This window comes from Macadamia integrifolia, unplaced genomic scaffold (assembly GCF_013358625.1).
Source record: "Macadamia integrifolia cultivar HAES 741 unplaced genomic scaffold, SCU_Mint_v3 scaffold1831, whole genome shotgun sequence".
Classification (NCBI taxonomy): domain Eukaryota; kingdom Viridiplantae; phylum Streptophyta; class Magnoliopsida; order Proteales; family Proteaceae; genus Macadamia; species Macadamia integrifolia.
This window is the reverse complement of record NW_024868373.1, coordinates 103,346-113,863: the sequence shown is the minus strand read 5'-3', so window position 1 is coordinate 113,863 and position 10,518 is coordinate 103,346.

Below are 10,518 nucleotides of genomic sequence, written 5' to 3'. Positions count from 1 at the left end.
GACCAGTGACTGGATCAGAGAGATAGTATACAGGGTTTCCTTGAGCATCAAAAGATTTAACAGGAATTTTTTCTTGAATCATTCCTGTAAACTGGGAAGGAAAAGGAGATGGTAATGGTTGTGGAGGAGAAAATCTGATTTCAACCTCACCGGATGGGTGAGTGATAAACTGTGGATCAGTAGACTGAAGTGGTTCAACAAGAGTAGGTTGAGCAATGGCCATTTGTTGTTCATAAGCCGTAACCTAAGAAGAAGGAAGGAGACGATAAAGATCATCTTGAGGAATCTGTCGAGGAACATAGGTAAGGCTGGGAACATGGTCAGAATCCACCGAGAGGAAAAGAGCATCCTCAGTTTGGCTTTTCGATTGAGAGTCTGGGAATTGGATGATTGAGAGTCTGAGAGTATTTGGGCATGTGTCCCAAGGGATTCCCAACCACCTAATGCTCATTGTACCAATGCAACAGTTGCAGATGATTTTCACGAAGGATGTAGGCAAAAAAGTCACAGTCAAGCTAGTAATCCACTTCACTATAAATCATACCGTGAAAGATAACCCCTCCATAAATTACCATATGATATGATGTGCTATATTTTAGAATATTCATTATTTAATAAAAACATTAAATAAGTAATAAGATCGATTTAACCAGGTGAATTAAGGTGCCTAACACTTTCATTGGGACACAACGTGACTCGAACCCATTCTCATGGCCAAATAGGCTCAAATGAAGTCATGTATGCTTTATGTGACAACTCCTTTGCAGTTGGTGAGCAACGAACTTGGTACGAGCCGTAAACTCGGACGTCTTAAGTTCGACTCCCAATAGGCACACCTTAGGCCACTCACACAGGGTGTTTAGTGCTCTTCACAGATTTCAATGAAAGTTGAATGGTTCTCATTCAACCCTGGTATGACCTAGTCTATGTGATTGTAGGGTTATTATGGGCCCGCAAGACTAGTCAGGCCGAAGGTCTGGATACCCTTTGTTAGCAAAAAAAAAAAAAAGTGACAACTCCTTGTTCGTTCCCATCTGATAAGAGGATTTCCTTAGAGACGAAGGGGGATCAAAAATCTATTGTTCTCGCAAACATAAAGACTATAGAAGCTAATATATGGGGAGTTCTATGCACATATTTCATAAGTTGAGCGAAGTAAATGTTATAGTGCCCATAAGGTATTATCAGGATCGAGCTAACTTGTAAGTAGGCTCTTAAAAGTAGGCTCCAAACAAGGGCCATTCTTTTTTTTTTTTTTTTTCATGCTCTTACAACAATATTTAGACAGGTTCATTTTGTGGGAGCATAAAATCAAACTATATTTACCAATTGTAATTCCACTCCCAAATTATTCTTATATAATAGAAATTAGCAAAATCACTCTTGTGGAGTGCACCCAAACTCAGCCTTATAGAAGGATTCCATTGCGTCCACTAAGGGTGTTAATCGGTTTGGTTTTCAATGAAATAGTTCTATTTAATTTGGTGCAAGAAATTTTATGTAAAACCAAAATGAATCGCTTAACAAAAGGTTTCAAATATTGAAATCAAAATTAATTATAAACGATTTTGGCATAGAGGGTTTCTTAGAGTTTATAATTTCTCATTCAAAAGGGCTTCTTTCCCTTTAAATTTTGTATTGAAATTGATGCAAACTTAACATTGAATAAATTACTTATTATTTAATGCTTTCTTTTAATAGTTGTTCAATGTAAACTTTTTTTCTTTTGGGTGGGGGGGATTTTCATGTACCACCCCTATTTTAAAATGTAATAAGGTGTAACATCCGTTTATCAGAAAAAAAAAAAGGTGTAACCCCCTCATTTTTTTAATAATATCGACCGTACCCTTGATGCAAGCAACTTTTGAAGGTTTATGTACTTTTCCTATTTTTGGCAGCCATGGTAGAGACTAAGGAGAAGGTAAAATGATGCCCCCTTTTTTGGACCTCCATATATTGGTTTAGGGTTTTTTTTTTTTTGGAAAATTACATAATTACCCACTTTTGGGTTTCCCTTTACAAAATTACCCAATCTATGTTTTAGCTAACAAAAATACATTGTTTTAGGTTTGGGTTTACAAAACTACCCAAAGAGTGTTCATCCTTTTAACCCCTACCTCTCTTCTCCCACCCGCTCCTATCCCCTTCTTCTTATTCTTTCCACCCCTATTTCAGGGATGCAAATAAAGTGGTGATTCATTGTGCTTATTATTAGTGAATATCGACCTCATTGTCCAACTCCATCAACACCTCAATTCCCTTATGGTGACGCGCAATAATAGCTTCATGCAAAGTTGTGTTCCCATCTCTGTTCTGTATCTTCGTTGTTGCATATGATACAAATAGTTTCTATCTTGTTTCCATAGTGCAAAGCAACAGATACTTAATCCTTTCACAAATTGTTGTAACAAAATATTAAAGAGGCAGTGTTAGACTTATCTGAAATGAACGCGGATGATATACTAACCTTTGAAATGTAGTCCTTGTATCAGATACAGAAGTTAAAGCAATAGAAAGTTCCATATGCAGGTATAGTAGGGTGAAGTCGTATAAGATTCTTTCCTTAATGTGTTAAAGAGCCTCCAATTTATGCATAAAGGTTCGACCTGCTCTTTTACCTCCAAGATCAAATCACCCTCTAATCACAAAGGTATCACTCTTAAATGTGATTAAGAAAGGGAGTCCATCAGCTATACTGAGAAACTCAAAGAGAGGAAGGAGAGAAGAAGAAACAAAATAGAATACAATACAGAAATGTATTTGGTATGAGTGTACAAGATAGACATGACTCTCTGAATTTGTTATATATTTTGGCATGTAAGCAATGGGTATTTATAGGCCAACACGTACCTATACGTGAACAAGTGTATTTGTACGTCTACAGGTACCTGTATATGCCCCTTCACACATAGGGTGCATATATTCTCTATAGGTGTCAGTATATGTACATATAAGTGTCCCTTGTATGTATCTATATGTGTAGGTGTGTCCATTGTATGTATCTATACGTATAGATGTGTCCCTTGTATGTATTCATACATATATGTGTGCCCCTTGTATGTATCCATATGTATAGATGTGTCCCTTGTATGTATCCATACGTATAGGTGTGTCCCTTGCATGATATACATGTATGGGTGTGTCCCTTAACTACTATACATGTGTTGGTGTATGATGTCTTGTATTCCGTCGCAGTTTAATCCAGGGAGTACTGGTGCAGCACCTAGACAAGCAGGGACGGCAGCCCCCCGCTCGCATTTTTTATTTAAGGGCAATTGTAGTTTAATCCGGATTAGGGTTTTTTTCGCTATATATTTGTAGCGAGGGTTTCTTTATCTGTAATGCAAGCAATACTGAGAGGTGTGAGGACGAGCGCTGTAACCCTATTCTCCATTGATAGTGAAGCAGGATCTCATTTCACCGGGGACGTAGGCAACCTTGCCGAACCTCGTAAAATCTGTGTGCATTGTTTGTTTTGTTTTTCTATTATCTTCTGCATCGTTTTAGGGTTGCGTTTCTACAACATGTACTGATAAGTAAGTGCATGTATAATCAACTTGAGCTCACATGCTTTTACTAGTACTAAAGAACTCGAACAAAAGAAGAGACTAGTTATTTTGAAACTTAAAACTCCAACACAAATTGAACATTCTAACAACCATAAGCAATGATTCTCTCCATAATTTTCTCAAATTAAAAACCTGAAATTTCATCTCTACTTTGTGAAAGATCAACCAATTACAATTACGCTTCTACAAACTCATGTTAGATGAAACAGAAAAGGGAAAGTAGAACAGAAGAACTCCATAACCCAAGTATAGAATTAAATAATAATAGGGAGAGTACAACTTTATTTCAAACTCAACGCGCACCAAGTCTTAGGCACCGTTTGATAACGTTTCTGGAAACAAAAATAAATTTTTTGGTGTTTGATAAACCTATTTCCCGAAACGTTTTTGCAGACATAATGCCACTAAAAATCCAATAGTATCATCGGAAGCCCAAAAGAGAGAGAGGGTTCGATTGGCTCTTTTTAGGTTTAAATAGTTGAGAGATTTATCGGGCACAATAGCCTTTTTTTTTTTCCTCTCAAATTCGTTTCAACTTGTTCCGTTAAAGTCGTTTCTAGAATTGTAAATAGGCATAAATTTTAGGTTTAAGTTGAGAGATTTATCGGGCACAACAACCTTTTTTTTGTTGTTTCCTCTCAAATTCGTTTGGACTTGTTTCGTTAAAGTCATTTCTATAATTATAAAGAGGCATAAATTTTTATTTATGTTTCTAGAAATGGGTGAAACGGAACAACTTTATCAAAAGCTTTTTAGGTTGTTTCTCTGTTTCTGGGAACAAGAAAACGCATAAACAGAATGTTGTCAAACAGTGCCCTAGTGTTGACGCCAACAGGATTTAGACCTTTAAAAAGAGGAAAAATAAGGATAAAGGAAACATTGATACCATCAGAACTAGATTCTTTTGCTGCACCCAATTCATCTCAGAAACAGGAACACAATCACAGAAGAAAAAGAAAACTAAAATCACTGTTCTCGGAGACAAATATCTACTCATAGTATAAGGAAGCCAATCGGTGACACACACCTCTACTTTTCTGATTTCATATTGACCCGTTCACTTCAAAACTCTAAACTTGACAAATTTGAGGTCTGGAACTGTGGAAGAGCAAAAAAATGACCATAAAACACAAACCCAAAATGGTGAAACTTCAAAAGCTGTCACAGGCAGATCAAAACCTGGAAAAATTTTCTTGAGGCATTCAAATTAACGAAAATAACAACCCAACATCAGAGCTTCCTCTAAGTCCCAGCTTTCATATCTCCTCTAGTTTCTTGCTTTTGATCATAATTGTTGGTAGTTTTTCGTAGATTATCCTCACAACTTGGAGGTTTTTGGAGTAGGCGGCGATGTGGAGGAGAGCATTCTGGTTTTCATCAACCCGTTTTTTGATTTCTATAACTAATCCAATATCTGAAATGCAATGGTATTGGGAACCTGAGATCCCTGAAATGGGATGTGGGCAATGAGGCGATTGTAGGATTGTAGTGGCTGGGAACTATTTGCATCCCCAAAATGGGGGCAGAAAGAAGCAAAGAAGAAAAAGGGGATAGGAGCAGGTGGGAGAAGGGAGGTGGGGGTGTAAAACTGTCAAAAAAATCTCGTCACTTGAGGGATGAACACTATTTTGTGTAGTTTTGTAAAACCTAAACCCAAATTAATGCATCTTTGGTAAATGAAACATACGTTGGGTAATTTTGTAAGGGAAACCCATAAGTGGGTAATCATGTAACTTTTCCATCATTTTTAAGTAACTTTTGTTGTTCAACGAAGTTGCAACATAACACAAATGGGTTTCAAAGTTTCTATGTGATAATATTTCAAACGTGAGATGGGCACTATGGTAGCGAATCGAGCACATTGGATACAGAAAGAAATTGCACATGTGATGGGCACTATGGTAAAGAATAAACACATTGGATACACATCTGTATCATTAAGCATATTGAATACAGTAAGAAGATGGACACTATTGTTACAACGAAGGTGGAATTGGGAATTATGAGACTCATGTAAAGGATGTGCAAAACCATTAACCCATAGTGCACAGATCTGTTTGTCAATTTGAAAGAAATGGGAATTAATCATAATGCCTTCCACGGTAGTCGCTTGTAGAACAGAGAAAACCTATAACTAAAGTTATAATCGGTTCAATTTGGGGGTTTTACATGAAAGAGTAAAACATTAAGTTTGCACTGCCATTTAGAAAATAGCAACCATAACATATATCATTAGTTAACGCTTTTCACTAACCAAGTTGGTTTGAGTGTCATTTCGTTTTCAAAACGGGGAAGTACTTAATATTATTAAAATGTGAGGGGGTTGCACCTTATTATGCTTAAACTTAGGGATGGTTCATAATTTTTTTTGGGTAGAAAGGAAAGCTATCTATTGGCACGAACTGAGCACAAGGCATCAGACAAACATATATTAGGGCACCGTTTGACAACGTTTTGTTTCTGCCGTTTTTGTGTTTTCTTGTTCCCAGAAACAGAGAAACAACCTAAAAAGCGTTTGGTAAAGTCATTTCGTTTCATCCATTTCTGAAAACATAATTCAAAATTTATGCTTATTTACAATTCTATAAACGACTTTGACAAAACAAGTCCGATTTGTTTCGTCATTTATAAAAACGAATTTGAGAGGAAAAAAAAAGGGTTGTTGTGCCCGATAAATCTCTCAACTAATTAAACCTAAAAAGAGGCAACTGAACCCTCTCTCCCTTTTGGACATCGATGATAGTATTGGGTCTTTTTTTTTTTTTTTTTTTTTTTTTTTTAAATGATTGCAAAAAATGTTTCGAGAAATAGGTTTATCAAACACAAAAAAAAATCCGTTTTTGTTTCCGGAAACCTAAAAAAATTGTTTCTGCTGTTTTTAGACATAGAAACAACATAAATGTTATCAATCGGTGCCTAGATAGCAAAGGAATGGATGACGGCCAAGTTGTTTCACTCAGCAGAGACAAGGCCTTCTGACCTAGGAAGTCAGACACGATGCCATGCTATTATTCTCCTTAGAAGTGTGGAGGGAAACACATCTCCTAAAGAAAGATAGGTACTTGATATCACTAACAATGTGAAGCACCTCAAAAAGGGGGTAGGTTGGATAGGGGCTGGGAGAGATGCAAAAACAATTCATTGCAGTTAGCTTCAACTTCTAAATCCTTGATGCACTCCGATATGGCGTAAAGGAGCCCCGATAGAATAGCTAGCGGTTCTCCTTGTAGGGGGGAGAATACACACTTGCTAGACTGGAGCCAGCCACAATGGGAGCACTATAGCAACCATCAATAATGAAAAAAGCCCACCTTTATCGCCACAAACAGGGTAGTCGGCATTTAGCTTAAGAGATGAATGTAAGCTTAACAACATTGAGTGACTTGAACTCACCATGTATATGTTAAATAGTTTGACGATTTACTTAACTAGTTTATCAATAGTTTATGTCACACCTCATTCGCACAGAACCGGACCGGTGACCAGGTTAACTTCGGTTAACCCAAACCTGCTAGGATCATCTGATACAGTACCCGACCACAGCATACACACATCTAAGATAAACGTTCAAAAAGTTAAGCGGAAGACTTAATTTACCTATAAATACCCCCAATATACTTGATACCCAAATTGTAGTATATAGATAAATACATGTGGGCCCGCAGACATGATATTTACACAAAAAGAATAACAATTCACGTATCAAGTACACAAAAAGGGGTCACCAAAAGAATAAAAAAGTAAAAACCTGTACGGCGTCAATACTGCAGTCCCGCAGCATAGCCCTCGCACGTGCAATCCGTACCGTGCTCATACTCCTCGGGGACCCATCAATCCTCATCGAAAAACTCAATTGTGGGGCCCGACCCTTGATCTTCAGGCTGGTGACCTGCAAAATCATCTAAAAGAGGTGCGCACGTGGGATGAGCTCACTAGCTCAGTAAGTGAAAAGAAGGAGTACACAACAATCCACACAACAATCACATCCATATGCACTATATTCTATGCAATTCAGTTTAAATCTCATCCACCTAAACAACATTTCTAAGTCCTTGGTTTGGTGCTACTACAACCACAGTACGCGTATGCTCCGGGTACGAGCCGCGAACTCCATCCCGCGATACGCCCATAGGGCTGTCGGAGAAGGCCCACCGTGAGTACTCGAAAAAGTAAAGCATGCTGACTACCGGCTCTCAACATAAAAGTAAATGACAGAAAGTAAATGTGCTGACTCTAGCAATTTAAAAGCAGTACGATTGACCCTCTTGAATATACCACTGAGGTTACCGATTGTCCTAATGACCAGTCGGGCGTATGTCTAGCCACCACAGTGACCCGACACCCACAACCACTGCTTCCCCCCAAGTGATAACCCAACACCTCAACCCCTGTTGGGAAGGGTCGTAGCACGGGAAGTGATAACCCTAAACCGTGTGCTCCTATATGACATAGTACGATTGCATAGTGCCACCACGTCCCATTCCACGGGCCACCAATGCACTCGTTTCCAAGCCGACTACGGCATCTAGTCTAATAATGCATCATGCACAGTGATCCCATCATTCATCACATAAACACATCAATCATTTAACATTGAGGAAGTAAAACACAACACACATGTCCAATCATATGAGGATGACTAAGCTATATATAATTTTGCATGATGACATGGTTAATCTAGATACAATTGAATGATGCCAAACAAGCCTTAAAATAAGGTCAAACATCCTCTCCCCACTTACTTGTTGTGTACAAAGACTCACGCCCGGTACGGGTGAGATTCGACGCGAGAAACGTAAATTTTTGTGAACCTATTATAAGTGAAGGGGGTTAACATTTCACCACCTTGGGGTCAAAACTAACAAGATTTGATGGTTAAATCATGTTTAGAATCATAAAAGAAGTTTGCATGTCCGTTTTCGGTCCATTCGGACATAAAAATCACATTGGAAGCCTCTCGGGTGGGTCGGACAACCCACCTGTCATGGCCCACCGGTCTTCTTAAGTGGGCGGGTCGACCCGCCGGTTGGTCCGCCAGTGGAGACCAAGGGTTGGTCCTCTCAGGCGGGCAAGTCGACCCACCGATCGACCCGTTGGTCATCTCAGGCGGGTAGGTCGGCCCACCGATCAGCCCACCAGTCAGCCCACTGGTGGGGACCGAGGGCCTGCCCTCTCAGGCGGGCACCCTCAGGCGGGCTGTGCGGCCCACCGGTCCCAGCCCACCTGAGAGGGCGAAAAATTGCCCTCTTCCTTGAAAATTTTTCCAACCTTTGGGAAATCAAATGGAGTTTTTCCAATCCCATTTTTCACACATCCAAGGTCTTATAAGATGATTCTAACTTAGATCTAAATTAGATTTAAGGATTGAAAAGTCATCTTACCTTCTTTGCTCAAAAACTCTTTCAAAACTCCAAAATCACTTCTTAGCTCAAGAAATCACCAATGTTTCTCCAATCTTGTAAACACTTCTCCAAATCCTTCAAAATCAGCACATAGACCATCTATTAAACCTTAGATTCATCATCTCAAGGAGGATTTACAAGACCTCAAGGAATTCTACCCAAATCAAGGATTTTACTTGGGTTTGGTGAAAGTTTAAGAAACATAGCATTTGCTCACCTCTAATCGTAGATCTCGTGTTGGGGATCACTCTTCCGGCGTCAGAATGTGAAGATCAAATCTTGGTGCCGCTTAAATCCATTTATTCTTCCTCTTCCTTCCCCTTTCTTCTTCTTCGTTCTATTTTCTTCCTCATTTTCTCTCTCCTCTTTACTCTTCTCACCAACTCTTTAGTGTAATAATGAGAAAATGATAAACACAATAAATGCTATTTATACCTTTTTGAAACATCTAGTAACTACATGGGTGGGTCACTCAGGTGGGCGGATGCGTCCACCTGTGACCGCCCACCTGAGGGCCGAAAATTGGCCAACAAGTGGGATTTTGATGGAATTCGACTCTCGGCATGTATCTCACTCTCGGCACAAAGTATATTATATGTATGCGCTTTAGGATACGGCTACATACCAGTATTACCCGTACATGGCCTTATGATACATGCATGTGCACGACTTGGGTACACCCATCTTCTCTGGCACTGACTCGGACTTGTCTGGCCAACCTGTGTTCAAAGTCACCCTTGCCATCATGGTCCATAAGGAACCCGCCTTAACCCGCTCTGGTTCGGGTCATGCATGGTTAAACCGGGTCAACCGTATAATTAGACCAGGTTTAAAAAGTAAGGTATCACAGTTTAAGTGGTTCGATTCGATTTAAACCATTTAACTAATAATCTTAATTTTAAAACTAAAATCGATCTATTTATTAAACAATTTCGATATGATTTTCACATCCTTAGAGTCCACCCTTCCCTGGCAATATCCTCAAAATGAGGCATATCAAGGGCACGTAGACTTTGAAGTTTAATTATTTTTTGGGTAATTTACAGCGCCACCCCCTGGAGAATGCCAGTATTATAGGAACACCCCCTCACTTTCACCAAATTAGACTCAGACCCCCTACCGTCAGTCACTGTTATGGAATATACCTTATATGCTGATGTCATCTATTATATTTTTCTTTTAATACCAAAATACCCATTCTAAATGTTAACTACCTAAAATACCCATTTACGGTATTATACCCTGTTCCCCAAATTGAGACCTAACCCATTCCCAATCTCCGTGAAGAGCAGCGGCGATTGATCTCCGTGAGGAGCAGCGGCGATCGATCTCCATGAAGAGCAGCGGCGATCGATCTCCGTGAAGAGCAGCGGCGATCGATCTCCGTGAAGAGCAGCGGCGATCGATCTCCGTGAAGAGCAGCGGCGATCGATCTCCATGAAGAGCAGCGGCGATCGATCTCCGTGAAGAGCAGCGGCGATCGATCTCCGTGAAGAGCAGCGGCGATCGATCTCCGTGAAGAGCAGCGGCGTTTACCGGAACTTTTG